Source organism: Choloepus didactylus, chromosome X (genome assembly GCF_015220235.1).
Source record: "Choloepus didactylus isolate mChoDid1 chromosome X, mChoDid1.pri, whole genome shotgun sequence".
Lineage (NCBI taxonomy): Eukaryota > Metazoa > Chordata > Mammalia > Pilosa > Megalonychidae > Choloepus > Choloepus didactylus.
In genome coordinates this window covers 4,198,910-4,216,077 of record NC_051334.1, presented here as the reverse complement: position 1 = coordinate 4,216,077, position 17,168 = coordinate 4,198,910, and the positions used below count along the sequence as shown (strand labels likewise).

The window sequence follows — 17,168 nt, the reverse complement described above, 5'->3', positions numbered from 1 at the left end:
TGCTTACAGAAAAGTCATGCATAAAATGCAGTATTTCTGAATACCATCCTATTAATATTTGTATTGGTGTGATACATTTGTTACTATTGATGAAAGCATACATTTATAATTGTATTATTAATTATAGTCCCTGGTTTCACTTAGGGTTTACTGTGTTGTGCAGTCCATGGATTTTTTTTTTATTCTAATAATATATACAACAGAAAATTTCCCCTTAAAACCAATTTGAACATATAATTCAATACTATTAATTACAGTTATAGTGTTGTTCTACCATCACCACCATCTCTTACTAAAGTAAGATTAATTTTAAGTTTATTCTTGATGTAAACAAAATTTGTCAGAGAAGAGAGGTACAGAGTGCTAAAGACTGAAGATTAGAGTTTATAACAGGAAGATCAGAATAGGCTTCACTGAGGAAGTGGCATTTTATTAAATACTTAAAAGAGTAGATGACAGAATAATAAAGGTAATTGGGATAAGTAAGATAAGGTCCATGGAACAGTGGAATCTCAGCAGATGTGTGTCTTACATATTTGAGGAAAAACAAGAAAGGCAGCTTAAATAAATAGTGTGAGCTAGGCGTAAATTAAGAGGCAAATGATGTTTGAGAGGTAATGGAGTGCCCAGACCATGTTTAGCTATGGAAGTCATTATTTGATTTTACTCTTAAGATGGAAAATGATTGGAGTGATTTGAATAGATGAATGACATGATCCGATTTAGTTTTTTTTCCTTAATTGTTTATTGAGGGATAATTTCCATACAATTAAATGTACGCATTTTAAGTAAATAATGTGATCTTTTGACAGTGAATACAGTTGTCTATCTATTAACATAATCTAGTTTTTGAATGCTTCCATAACCTCAAAAGTTCTCCGTATTCTATATGCAATCATCACTTATATCCCTAGGCCTAGGCAACATTAACTTTCCTTCTGTCTCTGTAGTTTTACTTTTCTAGGAATGTAATATAAATGGTATGAAAGAAAGGTAGTGTTTTGTGCCTGGTTTCTTTCAGTTACCATGTTTTTTGAGATTTAGCATTATTGTTGTATATGAAAGTAAATTCTTTTTTATAGCTGAGTGTGCTAGTATGGAACTGTTAGGTAACCCAGAAAAACCATGTTCTTTTAATCCACTCTTGTGGGGGCAGACCTGTTTTGGATACCACTGCCTTTCTTCAGTGAAGGTATCCTTCCCTTTATGCGTGAGTTTGGATGCTTTTATGGCCTTAGAACTGTAAATCTGTAACCTAATAAATCCTCTTTATAAAATCTAGCCCATTTCTGGTAGGTTGCATTTCCGGCAGTTTTAGCAAACAGGAACAGATTTTGGTACCAGGAGTGGGGTGCTGCTGAATTTTCACATATCAGACAGGTTGGAATGGCCTTTGAAATGTATAAAAGGAAGCTTCTGGCAGAATTGTGAGGAGCTTGATAGAAAAGGCCTAAATTGCTTTGAAGTGACTATTTATGGAAATATGGACTCTAAACGTACTACCAGTGACGCCTGACATGGAAATGATGAATGTGTCATTGCCAACTGGAAGAAAGGTGATCCTTGTTTTAAGGAGTTAGAGAATTTGGCAAAATTGAGTCCTGGTGTTGGATAAAAGGCAGAATTTGAAAGCACCGTGTTCTCATACTTAGTTGAAATTTCCAAATTAAATGTGGAAAATGCAGTCTGGATTCTCCTTGAAGCTTATAGTAAAATGCAAGAGGAAAATGATAAGCTGAGAAGTGAAGTCTTGGGTACAAAGAAACCACAAATTGATTGTTTGGAAAATTCTGGGCTACCAGAAAGTGAGACCTCAGAGGATAATGCACCACGTGAAAATTTAGTAAAAAATGGAACCCGACAGCCATTTCAGTACAAGCCAGGATTGGAAATTTAGCCAGAAAGGATATGTGGAATGTACTGTTTTCTGACTGTTTTCACCCATGTACGCTGCATGCCGCCATGCCAACACATTTTTTGCGAGAGCTGTATAAACAGAACCACCATCAGTCTGGACTAAAAGGGACAAATTGAAGGAAAGATGTCTTGAAAGGCAGAACCATAGAAGCAAAGGTTGGGAGACAAGAAATCTTGGGCCAAGAGAATGGACCCACCCATTCATGTGGAAAGGGTGAGTTTGCCTCAGAGGCAGAGGGCAGGCCGTCCTCCTCAATGTTTAGGAAGATCCTGCACCCCAGGCCTCAGAGAGGGTGGGGCACATTCCCCAGGGATTGGGGAGAGCCTGACCACCATCCTGTCCTCTGAAGGGGTTGAGCATGTGCTCCAGAGATGGAAGAGAATCCAAGTTTCACCCAGATGTTCGAGGAGGGTGGAGCCAATACTTGGATATGTTGGAGCAGTCACTCTGGGGTTTGGAGAGAACAGGACCACTGTGTAAGCCTTTGGAAAGTGTGGGACTGCTGCTCTCTCAAGGCCTGAGGGATCAAATGTCATTCTGTGAATGACTCTCAGACTTTGAAATCTAATGGAATTTGACCTGTGGGTTTCTTGAATTCTTTGGGTCCCATGACTCCTGTTTTCCTTCAAATCTCTCCCTAAGGCAATGGGAACATTTATTCTGTGACTGTCCCTCCGTTATATATAGGAAGCAGATAACTTGTATTAAGTTTCACAGGTCCACATCCAGAGGGGAATTTTGCCTTAGGATGAGCTACACCTGTAAACAGTTTTGAAAAGACTTTGTACTTATCTATTGTTACCGAAATGATTTAAGGCTTTGATGATACTGTGATGGAATGAATGTACTTTGTTTATGGAAAGAATATGTCTTTATGGGGTCCAGAGGATAGAGTGTGCTGGTTTAGAGTTATGTACCTTAGAAAAGCCATGTTCTTATAATCCAATCTTGTGGGTGCAGACCTGCTATGGGTGGAACCTTTTGATTAGATTATTTCAATGGAGATGTGACCCTGCTTATTCAAGGTAGGTCTTAATTAGTTTACTGGAGTCTTTAAGACAGCTCAGAGATAGAGACAGAGAGGTGGGGGGGGGCACTGAGAGCCAACACAGACCCAGACACTTGGAGATGCTAAGCTAAGAGATGAAGCCCCAAGTTTGCCCCAGAGAAGCTATATGAGAACCCAAAATGCTTAAAGAGAAAGCTATTGGAATCAGAAACTGAAGACAAGAAAACCCAAGAGCAAAGGACCAGCAGCCACCAACTACGCTTGCCCAGCTGACAGAGGTGTTTCAGGACACCATCAGCCATTCTTTAGTGAAGGTATCCTCCTGTAGATGCCTTAGTTTGCACACTTTTACGGCCTAAGAACTATAAATTTGTAACCTAATAAATCCCTTTTATGCAAGCCATTCCATTTCTGGTATATTGCATTTCCTGTAGCTAGCATATAGACTAGCATATTACTAGTCTAGAAATTTTTGTTGTCATTGTTTTTCAGGTTTTTTTTTTTGTTATTATATGTAATACTGCTGTGTAAACATTCCTTTTAAAGTCTTTTGGTGGATTTCATTTCTGTGTCTAGTAATGTATATTTAGGAATGGAATTGCTGTTATGTGTTGTGTGGTAAATGTATGTTTAACTTTGAAAGACTCTGCCAGACTCATCGAAAATGGCTGAACCATTTTATATTCCTACAACCAATGTAAGGATTACAAATGCTTCATATCTTTTAATGGCCACTTGGTCTGCTTCCACCTTTGGCTACTGTAAATTGTCGTAAATAATGTTGCTGCAACCGATGGTGTACAAATACCTGCTCTTTTCAGTTCAGCTCTTTTCACACAGGAGTGTGATTTCCAAATCATAATTCTACATTGTTAACTTTGTGAAGAAACTGCATTGGTTTTCAGTGGTTGCAATATTTTACATTCCTACCAACAATATACAAAGGTTCCTATTTCTCCACATCCTTCATTTTATTTTTGTATTTTAAAAAAGTAGCCATTCTAGTGGGTATAAAGTGAACTCATTGAGGTTTTGATTTGCCTATTCCTAGGACTAATGATTTTGAGCATCTATTCATATGCTTTTTGGCCATTTGCATACCTTGTTTGCCAAAATTTTTGTTCAAATCATTTTCCCATCGTATAGGCTTTTTGTCTTCTTATTGTTGAATTGTAGGGGTTCTTTAAATAGTCTATATATTAAACCCTTATTAGATACATTACTTGCAACTGTTTTCTACCATTCTGCATTCTATCTTTCCACTTTCTTGGTAACGGCCTTTCATACACAATATTTTTTCATTTAGATGAAGTTCTTTTTATCTCCTTTTGCTTTTGTTGCTCATGCTTTCAATATTATATGTAAGAAATCACTGCTAAGGTGTTCTCTTTAAGTTTTCTTCTTAGACTTTTGTGGTTTTGGCTTATATTTAGATCACTGATATAATTTGAGTTAAATTTCCTGTATGGAATTTAAGAATCTTACATAATAAATCCATTGCCTAAATATCAGATCCTGAAGTTTTTGTCTTATGTTTTCTTCTCAAGAGTTTTGTGGGTTTAGCTTAAAGCATTTATATCATTTATGTATTTTTTTGTTAATTTTTCTGTATGGAAGTTAGAAATCCATATAAAAATCCTATATGAGAATCCATTGCCTAAGATAAGGTCCTGAAGATCTTCTCATATGTTTTGTTCTCACAGTTTTGTGGTTTTAGCCTACGTTTAGATCACTGATGTGTTGGGAATTAATTTTACTACATGAACACACTACTCAGTGAGATAACCTGGATGAAATGGGCAAATTCCTAGAAACATGCAAGCTTTCCTACACTGACTCAAGAAGAAATAGAAGATCTCAACAAACAATAGCTAGTTTAGAGATTGAATCGGTAATCAAATACCTTCCAACAAGAAAGCCCAAGACCAGATGGCTTCAGAATGAAGCTTTACCATATATTCTGAGAACTAACTCCTGTCCTGCTCAAACTTCAAAAAAATTGAAGAGGAAGGAACATGTTCTAATTTATTATACAAGGCTAACAACACTGTTCTGGTTTGCTAATGCTGCCTTTTTGCAAAATACTAGAAATGGATTGGCTTTTATAAAAGGGGGTTTATTTGGTTACACAGTTACAGTCTTAAGGCATAAAGTATCCAAGATAACATGTCAACAAACTGGTACCCTCACTGGAGGATGGCTGTTGGTATCCAGAAAACCCCTGTTAGCTGGGAAGGCACATGGCTGGCGTCTGCTCCAAAGTTCTGGTTTCAAAATGGCTTTCTCCCAGGATGTTCCTCCCTAGGCTTCAGCTCCTCAAAAATGTCACTCTTAGTTGCTCTTGGGGTGTTTGTCCTCTCTTAGCTTCTCCGGAACCAAAGTCTTCTTTCAAAGGCCATCTCCAAAATGTCTCTGTAAGCCAAAGCTCCTCTCTCAGCTCCTCTGCATTCCTCAAAATGTCCCTCTTGGCTGTAGCAAGCTCACTCCTTCTGTCTGAGCTTATATAGTGCTCTAATAAACTAATCAAGCCCATGCTGAATGGGCAGAGCCACACCTCCATGGAAGTTATCTGACCAGAGTTATCACCCACAGTTGGGTGGGCCCATCTCCATGGAAACAATGTAATCCAAATGTTCCAACTTAACACTAATGTGTCTGCCCGCACAAGATTGCATCAAAGAACATGGCTTTTTCTGGGGGACATATTATATACAAACCGGTACAAACGCCCTAAAAACAAAGTCAAAAAAGATGTACATGAATCTCTTATGAATGTGGTTGCAAAAATCCTCCTCAAAAATACTAGCAAATCAAATCCAAAACACATTAAAAGAATTATACACATGATTAAATGGGTTTTTTTCCCAGGTTTGCAAGGTGACTCAGCATAAGAAAATCAATAAATCACATTAACAGAATGAAGAGGAAAAAAACACATGATTGTCTCATTGATGATAAAAGGCATTTGACAAAATCAGGTTACCCTTCATGGTTAAAAAAAAAAAAAATAAGAAAAGAGGAATAGAAAGAAACTTCCTCAAAATGATAAAGGGTGCATATGATAAAACCCTCACCTAACATCCTACTTAATAGTGAAAGTTTAAAAGCTTTCCCTCTAAAATCAGGAACAGGACAAAGATATCCACCGTCCTGGCTGTTATTCAATATTGTACTGGAAGTTCTAGCCAGAGTATTTAACCTAGAAAAAGAAACAAAAGATAGCAAATTGGAAAGAAAGAAGTAAAATTTTTCCTCTTTGCAAGTGACATGATCCCATGTGCAGAACATTAGTTACCTAGAACTGATAAATGAATTCAGCAGATTGGTAGGTTAGAAGGTCAAGATGCAAAAATCAGTAGTGCTTATACACAGGCAATGAACGAGCTGAAGAAATAATCAAAAAGAAAAATAGTTATAATAGCAACTAAAAGAATCAAATCTCTAGCAATAAATCTGTAGCAATAACCAAGAATATAAAGGGCTCATATGCAGAAAACTGTCAAACATTTCTAAAAGAAATAAAAGAGTACCTAAATAAGTGTGAGGACATTCCAGGTTCATGGTTTGAAGAGTAAATATTGTTAGATACAAATTCTGCCTAAAGCAGTTTACAGATTTAACTTAATCCCAATCAAAATTCCTACAACCTTCTTTGCAGAAATAGAAAAGCCAGTCATCAAATTTATATGGAAAGGTGTACAGGCCTGGAAAAGCCAAAGCAATTTTGAACGAGTTTGATTTACCTTAGTCCTAACCAAGTCCATTTCATTTATATTTCTAATTGAAGTCTGATCTCTTTTTTCAGACTCATTAACTGTATGTGGTAGTACGGATGTTCATAGCTGCCGGACTCTGGCTCTGATTCTCAGGTGTTACACAGAAACCCAAAGTTCCAGAGACTGACCAGGTTATACACAAAGAGCAGAGCATCACAGAATTTAGAAATAGTAATTACAACTCAGGAATAGATGTAACTGCTATAGGAGCTTACAATCTAGGAACGTTTACCATAAGCCTTCCCCTGATAACCTGTGCTCTCAAATTCAACTCTTAGAGTTTGCACATTATGGTTAATCCATATTAGTGAGGCATTATAAAAGTTGCCTTCGAGAGAGGAGAAAGAAGATGGCGGCATAGAGAGGAGTGGGAGTTATTTAGTCCCCCTGGAACAATTAATAAACAGCCAGAACAAATAGAAAATAATCTGGAATAACTGGGGGGGGGGGGCAAACATAACTGTCCACTCATCAAACACCAACCTGAATGGGGTGGAATGCCCATGATCGCAACATAAAATCTGTAAGTAAAAACTGCAGAACTGAGCTGGGAGCCCCCTGCCCCCATGGCCCAAACTGTAAAGCCTCATGGTACTAGAGAGCAGCACTCGACCAAACTGCAAAGCCTCGCTGTGCTAGAGAGCAGCACTCTGTGAGCAAGTGAACTCAGGTTTAATTAGCACACGTGGACTGCTCAATACAAGCTATGAATCTCCAACAAGCGGACAGAGGCTTTTGGTGATTACTGACCTTGGAGAGCTGGAAGATATCTCTGGGAGGAAGGGTGAACACAGAAGATCGAGTGCAGTCTCTGGCTGATGGGTGAAACTGAGGGGGGCTACAGAGGGTTTTAGCTTGGGGAGAAAGCCTCAGCCATTTTCAGTTCCCAGTGCTCAGACCCAGACAAGGGTGAAGAAAGCAGAGTCAGAGACAATTAAAATGCAAATGACCTTTCTGTAGAGGGTATATCTTCCCTAAGAGGAAAGAGTGCGTGCCAAGCTCTACTACCTGCTTTCCATTCAGAACCAGACTGCAGATCCTGGGGTAAAACAGCGATGGGCCACACCTCCTTACACCAGCGTGGAGCTACAGGCTGACAGGCACTGTCTGCTAGGTGCAAAAGCACAGTGACTCAAGGCCTCACAGGGTGCGTCAGACACCCTCAGGGAGACGTGAAACTATTGCCTCCTGCTCATGCTGGTCTAGGAAAACCTGAAGGGGTAACCAAGGAGGCCAGATGCCTATGCAACAGAAAACTACAACCTACACTTGGAGGTGTGAAGTTATGGATCAAAGTGAGATACAGGAATTTAAACAACTAGTGCTGGATCAATTCAGAAAGTTTAGGGAAGATATGGCAAAAGAGATGAAATGTCTAATGAAAACACTGGGCTTACATATGGTAGAAATCGAAAGTTCAAAAAAACAACTGACAGAATCTATGGAAATGAAAGGCACAACACACTAGATGAAGTACACAGTGGAGACATACAACAGCAAATGTCAAGAGGCAGAGGAAAACACTCAGGAACTGGAGAACAAGGCACTGAAAGCCTACATGCTAAAGAACAGAGAGAGAAAAGAATGGAAAAATATGAGCAACATCTTCGGGAGCTTGAGGACAAAATGAAATGCAGGAATGTACATGTCATTGGTGTCCCAGAAGGAGAAAAGAAGCGAAAAGGGGCAGAAGCGATAACATAGGAAATAATCAATGAAAATTTCTTGTCTTTTATGAAAGACATAAAATTATGGATCCAAGAAGTGCACGTACCCCAAACAGAATAGATCCGAATAGGCCTGGGCCAAGACACTCAATAATGAGATTGTGGATCATCAAAGGTAAGAGAATCCGGAAAGCAGCAAGAGAAAAGTGATCCATCACATACAAAGGAAGCTTGGTAAAACTGTGGATTTCTCAACAGAAACCATGGAGGCAAGATTTCTCAACAGAAACCATGGAGTGATATATTTAAGATACTGAAAGAGGAAAACCACCAACCAGGAATCCTATATCTGGCAAAACTGTCCTTCACATATGAGGGAGAGCTTAAAAGATTCTCTGACAAATGAAGAGAGAATTTGAACAAGATACTTGCCCTACAGAAAATACTAAAGGGAGCACTGCAGACTGATAAAAAAAGACAGTTATGAGAGGTTTGAAACACAATTTTGGGTGATGGTAGCACAGCAATGTAAGTACCCTGAACCGAGATGACTGTGAGTATGGTTGAAAGAGGAAGGTTAGGAGCATGTGAGACACCAGAAGGAAAGAAGAAAGATAAAGGCTGTGACTGTATAACTCAGTGAAACCTAGGGTTCTCAATGATTGTGATAAAAGGTACAAATATGTTTTTACATGAGGTAGAACAAATGAATGTCAACATTGCAAGGTGTTAAAAATGGGGTGGGATTGGGGGAAAATACAATCAGTGCAAACTGGAAACTACAGTTAACAGGAACATTGTATTATGCTTCCTTTAAATATAATATAGGCAATATACCAAAGTTAAATGCATATGGGGGGGGACGTAGGGGAAGGGTATGGGACTCTTGGCATTGGTGATGTTGTCTGACTCTTTATACTACTTTAGTTTAATGCTGTCTTTCCTTTTGTTGCTTCCTAGTCATCATGTTATGTTTTCTGATTTTTGTTTTCTCTTCTTTTTTTCCTCTCCTTTTTTCTTTTTCTCCTGTCTCTTTGCCTCTGACTTTTCCTCCTCCTTTGTGGAGGAGGTGGTGATGTCTTTGTACAGATAGTGTCAATGGCGGTGAATACATAAACGTGTGACTACACAGGGAACTATCGATTGTTTATTTAAGACGGAATGTATGGTATATGAACAAAACAGTCTTTAAAAAAGGGGTTGATGAAGAAACCTTGAGGGCACTATATTGAGTGAAATAAGACAGAGACATAAGGACTAACATTGCAGGGTCTTACTGATATAAACTAATTAGAGTATGTAAACTCATAGACATGAAATTGTAAGTTATTTGTATATAGAATGAGGCTAAAGAATGGGGAACATTTGCTTATTATGAGCAGAATGTTCAACTAGGCTGAACTAAAATGTTTGGAAATGAATAGAGGTGATGGTAACGTGTTGTGAGAGTAACTAGCAGTGCTGAATGGTGTATAAAGGTGGTGGAAAGGGTAAGCTCAGAGTCACGTATGTCACCAGAAGGAAAGTTTGAGGTTAAAAGATGGGAATGTATAAAACAGTGAATCTTGTGGTAGACAGTGTCAGTGATTAACTGTACAAATATCAGAAATCTCTCTCATGAATTAGTACTAATGTATGACACTTTAACTAGAAGTTAAATGAAGAGTGTCTGGTTTGCTAATGCTGCTGGATTGCAAAACAGCAGACGTGGACTGGCTTTTATAAAAGTGGGTTTATTGGTTACACAGTTACAGTCTTAAGACCATAAAGTGTCCAAGATAACACATCAGCAATTGGATACCTTCACTGTGGATGGCCAATGGTGTCCAGAAATCCTGTTTTAGCTGGGAAGGCACATAGCTGGCATCTGTGGCAAATTCTGGTTTCAAAATGGCTTTCTCCCAGGATGTTCCTTTCTAGGCTGCAGTTCCTTAAAATGTCACTCTTAGTTGCTCTTGGGGCATTTGTCCTCTCTTAGGTTCTCAAGAGCAAGAGTCTGCTTTCAATGGCTGTCTTTAAACTGTCTCTCATTTGCAGCTACTCTCTCAGCTTCTGTGCATTCTTCAAAGTGTCCCTCTTGGCTGTAGCAAGCTTGCTTTTTCTGTCCAAGCTTACGTAATGCTCTAGTAAACTAATCAATGTCCATGCTGAATGAGCGTGGCCACTCCTCAGTGGAAATTATCCAATGAAAGATCCCACCCACAGTTGAGTGATCACATCTCCATGGAAACATCCAATCAAAAGTCTCCAACCCAATCAACACTAATAAGTTTCCTGCTCACACAGGACTGCATCAAAGATAATGGCATTTTGGGGGACATAATACATCCAAACCAGCACAAGGGGCATATAGGAAAAAAAAGAGACCTATTGCAAACTATACACTACAGTTAGTAGTATTTTAACATTCTTTCACCAACAGTAACAAATGTAGTATACCAATACTATTAATCAATAATGGAGATGGGGTGGTTGGGGGTATGGGAGGATTTGGGTTTTCTTTTTCGCATGTGTCTTTATTTCTTGTCTGGAGTAATGAAAATGTTCTAAAAATTGAATAAAAATTAACTGTAGTAATGGATGCACAGCTATGTGATGGTACCATGGGCAAGTGATTGTACACTTTGGATCTTTGTATGGTATGTGAACAATCTCAATTAAAAAAAAAAAGGAAAAAAATTGCCTTCAGACTTTATAACTTTTGTTATAACTTTATAACAATTGTTATAAACTTTATACCAGCTGTATAACTGCCTAGTTTACACTGTATGACTGTGTGTTTGAGAAACTTGTGGCTCTCACTTCCTTCGTATAGTGTATGGACAGATGAGTAGAAAAATGAGGACAGAAAGTAAATGAATAGTAGGGAGGCATGGGGGTATGGGGTGTTTTTTACTTTAATTTTTATTCTTTTTTGTGTGGTAATGAAACTGTTGAAAATTGATTGTGGTGATGAATGTACAACTGTATAATGGTACTGTGAACAACTGACTTTACATTGTGGATGATTGTATGTTTTGTGAATATATATCAATAAAATTGGAAGAAAAGAAAACAGTGAATTCGGAGGACTCACATTTCCTGCTCCTAAATTTAGTACAAAACAGCTTGGTACTGGCACAATGACACGCATATAGAATGGACTGAATTCAGAGCCAAGAAATTACTAACAAGGGGACAGAACCCACTCAATTAGTAAAGAATAGTTAGCTAGGAAAACAGGGTCTCCGTTTGCAAAAGAATGGACTACACCATATAAAACTCAACTCAGAATGGATTCAGAGATCTAAATAGTAGAGCCAGGACTGTCAAACTCCTTAAAGAATATATAGGGAGAATGTGGACCCGGCATCGTGGGACTGAGAGTATCCTCTTGACCAAAAGGGGGATGCAAAATGAGACGAAATAGTTTTAGTGGCTGAGAGATTCCAAATGGAGTCGAGAGGTCACTCTGGTGGACATTCTTATGCACTATATAGATAACACCTCTTAGGCTTTAATGTATTGGAATAGCTAGAAGTAAATACCTGAAACTACCAAACCCCAACCCAGCAGTCTGGACTCCTGAAGACAATTATATAATAATGTAGATTAGAAGGGGTGACAGTGTGATTGTGAAGACCTTGTGGATCACACCCCCTTTATCTAGTGTATGGATGAGTAGAGGAATGAGGATAAAAACTAAAGGACAAATGGGGTGGGATGGGGGGATGATTTGGGTGTTCTTTTTTCACTTTTATTTTTTATTCTTGTTCTGGTTCTTTCTGATGTAAGGAAAATGTTCAGAGATAGACTGTGGTGATGAACGCATAACTATGTTATCATACTGTGGACAGTGGATTGTATATCATGGATGTTTGTATGGTGTGTGAATGTATTTCAATAAAACTGAATTTAATAAAAAAAAAAGAATATATAGGGATGATTCTTTAGCACCTTGTTAAGGTCAAGCAGCAAAATAAAAGATAAAAATTCTTTGTGTCTCATAGAACTTTATTATGGAAGTAAAATGACAGTCTCCATCCATAATGGTAGGAACTATTTAGAATCCATTTCATATGATGGTTTACTGTAACAAGTTGTTTGCTACAACAAGAAGACAGTTATTTTAAAATTGCCGAGGGCAGAAATAGACATTTCTCCAATGAAGATAGCTAAATGGACAGAAAGCACTTGAAAGGATGCTCAGTATTTCAGCCATTGGAGAAACACAAACCAAAACCTTTGGATACCATTTCATACCCACTAGAACATTTAAAATTTGAAGGTGTTGGAGAGGATGCGAAGAAATTGGAACACTCATTCACTGATAGTAGGAATGTAAAATGGTGCTTCTGCTCTGGAAGAGAGTTTGTTGGTTCCTCAGGAATTTTTGTATAAAACTACCATATGACTGTTTTAGTTTCCTAGGTTGTGCCAGTAAATCTTAGGAAATGGTTTGGCTTTAACAGTGGGAGTTTATTAGCTTGCAGTTTTGAAGCTGTGAAAATGTCTAAATCAAGATGATGCTTTCTTTCTGACGACTGGCTGCTGTGATTGTTGGCTCTTCTGCCCCATGCAAGTCTCATGCAGTGTCTCCTGGCCTCTCCCTTTTCTTCACAGGTTTCTTTGATTTCAGTTTCTTGCTTCTATGGCTTTTTCTTTCTGTATGTTCATTCCATTTATAAAGCATCCCCGTAAATAGCATTAAAACTTTTCCTAAATGAGGTGTGTGACGCTTTGAACTCATCAAAAGGACGGTGTCAAACCACCCCATTTGGCTATCCTGCTTCTAGATATATACCCCAAAGAATTGAAAGCAGGAACTCAGATACTTGCACACTGTTGTTCATGGTGGTATTATTCAAAATTGCCAAAAGATGAAAGCAACTTAAGTGTCTATCAACCAATAAAGGGATAAATAAAATATGATATATTTTGATAATAGACTATTTTTCATCCATTAAAAGGAATGAAATTCTGATACATGTGACAACATGAGTATTGAAGATACTATATTGAGTGAGATAAGCCAAACACAAGAGAACAAATATATAATTTCACTGATATGAAATCATTAGAAATAGCAATATCATGGAATCAGAATCAAGAATATAGGTTATCAGTGGACATGGTGAGATAGGGAATCGTTAATTAAGACTTAAAATACTCCAGGTTTCTGTTTGGAGATAGAGAAATATTTTGGTAATATATAGTGGTGATGGTTGCACAACATTGTGAATGTATTAATTGCACTGAATTATTTTCCCCTTTTTAGGTATATACCTAAAAATTTTTGGTTTTGTATCTTACTAGAATAGAAATTAAAAAAAAAACAAACAAAAAACCGTGCAACTCCACAACACAAATAGTGAATCCTATTGTAAATAGTAGACTATAGTTAACAGTGGAAATATAAAAATGTGCTTTCATCAGTTGATACAATTGTACCACACCAGTGCAAGGTGTTAATAGGGTGGTATGTGTAATTCTGAATTTATGCATAATTTTTTTATAAACTGATAACTTCTTTAATTTAAAAGGAAAAGATCTTTGTTATTTCCTAAATCTCATGTTCTTCACGGTAGTTTGATCATTTAATTGTTTTACTTTGAATGGTCCATTGTTTTTGTTTCTTTTGTGTGCTTACTGATTTTTTTTTTTTTTTTTTTTTTTGGTTGAAATCTGGGTATTTTGAATAATTTAAGGTGGTAACTCTAAATTTTAGTTCCCCCTTCCTCAGTATTTGCCTTTTCTTTTTTCCTTCTTATTTTTTAAGACTCACATATCTGTTTGTTCACTGTAGTGTTGGTTCCTTAGTCTTGTGCTCAGCTAGTGTTGTTAACTGAGATTTGCTGTTTGTCACTTTTGTCCTTCAGCGTTTAGGTAGCCTAACAGAGGATGCCTAACAGAGGATACATGGTGGAAGCATTGGATTCTCTCAGTTTTTTTCTGTGCAGTTTATTTTGTCCTGGGCAAGGATTCATGGTCTTACTAATAACTTCATTTACTCCCAGATAGTTAGAATGTCCACAGTTGCTCTTAGATAATACACATTTTTTCCTCCAGTCTGAGGGCATTATACTGTATCCAGCTGATAATATTTTGTCTCAGACAATTGTGGTTTCCTTGTCTTCTTTGTGTGTCACCAGCACAGCCAACAAGAACATGCCAGAGTAAATTCTCAGATTAGCATTACAGGGAAAGTTTGGTATCCTTCAGGCAGTCACTAGTGGATTTGTATTATGTACATAGCAGTTCATGAAAAAGGCTGCTTTGCTCCCTGCAGAAACTGGGACCAGGGAGCTGTAGTGTAAATGTCAGCTGGTGTCACACCAATATGGGGTGTAAGTCTGGGGAAGTGCCATAGAAACACACACAAGAATTTCATATGATTATTTTTTAAACTTTATCTAGTAATTAAAAAACAATAAAAATATAACATTTCAAACAAAACAAAAGGAATAAGAAAAACAACCTAAAATAACTACATTGCTTCCAACATGTTCCTACCATACCCCAAGAAAATTAACAAACCGTAAGTAAACAAAGGAATGAGAAAAACAAGTACCCTAAAATAACTGGATTGCTTCCAACATGTTGCTAACTTACCCCCTGTTCCAGTTGGCTAATGCTGCCATTATTCAACATACCAGAAATGGATGGGCTTTTTTAAAGAGGTTTATTTGGTTACAAAGTTGCAGTCTGAAGACCATCAAAATGTCCCAATGAAGGGATCAACAGAAATACACTTTCACCGAAGGAAGGCCAGTGGCATCTTTAAAACTGCTGTTTGCTAAGAAGGTACACGGCTGGCATCTACTAATCCCAGGTTGTGTTCCAGCTCCACTCCAAGCCCCTCTGCTTTCTTCAAAGTATCTTTCTTGGCTGCAGCACCTCCTTCTGTCTGTGAACACTCTTATAGGACTCCAGTGATTCAGTTAAGACCCACCCTAAATGGAGGGGAGAGGGTAACACCTTTATGGAAATTATCTAATCAGAGGTCTCACACAGTTGATTCACATCTCCATGGAAATACTCAATCAAAGGATTCCTACCTAACAAACACTAAGATGTCTGCCCCACAAGATTGCTCAAAGAACATGGCATTTTGGGGGTCATAACACATCCAAACCAGCACACCCTCCAAAAATTAACAAACCGTAGTCGTTCCTGTGCATTCCTATAACATTAAGATTACCCTCCATGACATATCTGTTGTTATTAGATTATTCTTCCCTCTTCACTGGTTGCTATCTCTAGGTCCTCTACATTCTACAATATAAAAGGAAACTCGATATCTAGTTTTCTAAGGAAGTGCCAGACTGTCTTCCAGGTTGGCTATACTATTATACAGTCCCGCTAACAATGAATAACAGTTCCAATTTATCCACATCCTGTACAGCATTTGTAATTTCCAGTTTGTTTAATGGCAGCCATTGTAATTGGTGTGAGATGATATCTTATTGTGGTCTTAATTTGAATCTCCCTCATAGCTAGTGAGGATGAACGTGTTTTTGTGTGTTTTTTAGCCATTTATACTTCCTCTTCAGAAAAATGTCTTCAAACCTTTTGCCCATTTTATAGTTGGGTTGTTTGTACTATTGTCGTTGAGTTGTAGGTATTCTTTATATATGCATGATATCAGTCTTGTCAGATGCACGGTTTCCAATTTTTTTTAATTTTATTTTGAAATTAATTCAAAGTTACAGAAACAGTTGCAAAAACAATACAAACCCCATACACAGCATACCCTGACCCCCTCCCCTGATACATCAACTTTAACATGCTGTCACACCGCCATTTCTTTTTTCTCTCCCTCTCTCCCTCCGTATCAATCATCCATCATCTATTGCTCTGTCTTCTGAACATATGAGACCAAGCTGCACACATCCTTGAACAAACACTATAATTCACATATACAATTCCCATGAACAAGAACATTTTTTTATGCAATCCCATTAAGCACAGCTAAGAAGTTCAAGAAATTCAACATGGGTGCAGAGCTTACATTCTATGTTTCCTTTTTTTTTTTTCCTTTTTATGTCCCAGCTGTGTCCCTTTGAGCCTCCTGTCCTCCATCTTCAGATCCCATCCAGGACATCCTTTGCATTCAATTCTCATCTATTTAGACTGTCTTTTTTTTTTTTTCTATTGTGGAAACATATACAGCCTAAATCTTCCCATTCCACCCCCTCCCTAGCATTGCATTAGTGGGATTAATCACATTTAGAATGTTGTAATGCTATCACTTTCCCACCATCCATTACTAGAAATTTCCCTTCAACTCAAACAGCAACCCTACAGTCATTTCTTAACTTCCCATTTCCTCTTCCCCCACTTCTCATAACCCATACACTTCTCATCTCTATGGTCATATTCTCTGATAATTTCTTTGTGTTTACTGTGGGGCTTAAATTTAACCTCTTAAATCCGTAACAATCTTGGTTTTCTTTGATACCAACTTAACTTCAATAGGACCCATAAACTACGTTCCTGTACTCCTCCATTCCCCCACCTTTATATAGTTCTTGTCAAAAATTACGTATTTTACATTGAGCCCCAAACCACTGATTTGTCATTAATGTATTGTATGTCCTGTAGGAAGTAAATAGTGGAGTTACAAATCAAAAATTTTTGACTTCTATTTGTATTCCATTGTGGTCAGAGAATGTGCTTTGAATATATTCAATTGTTTTTAATTTATTGAGCCTTGTTTTATGTCCCAGGTTATGGTCTGTTCTGGAGAAAGATCCGTGATCACTAGAGAAAAATGTGTACCCTGGTGATTTGGGATGTAAGGTTCTATATATGTCTGT

The 17,168-nt window shown here is 37.7% G+C and overlaps 1 protein-coding gene across 9 annotated transcripts in view; it reads left to right on the top strand.

The window, feature by feature from the left end:
* The window catches only part of LOC119522025 (lysine-specific demethylase 6A-like), a 355,987-nt gene that overhangs the window by 270,709 nt on the left and 68,110 nt on the right, over nt 1-17,168 (top strand). The gene's annotated exons all lie outside the window — the stretch shown is intronic.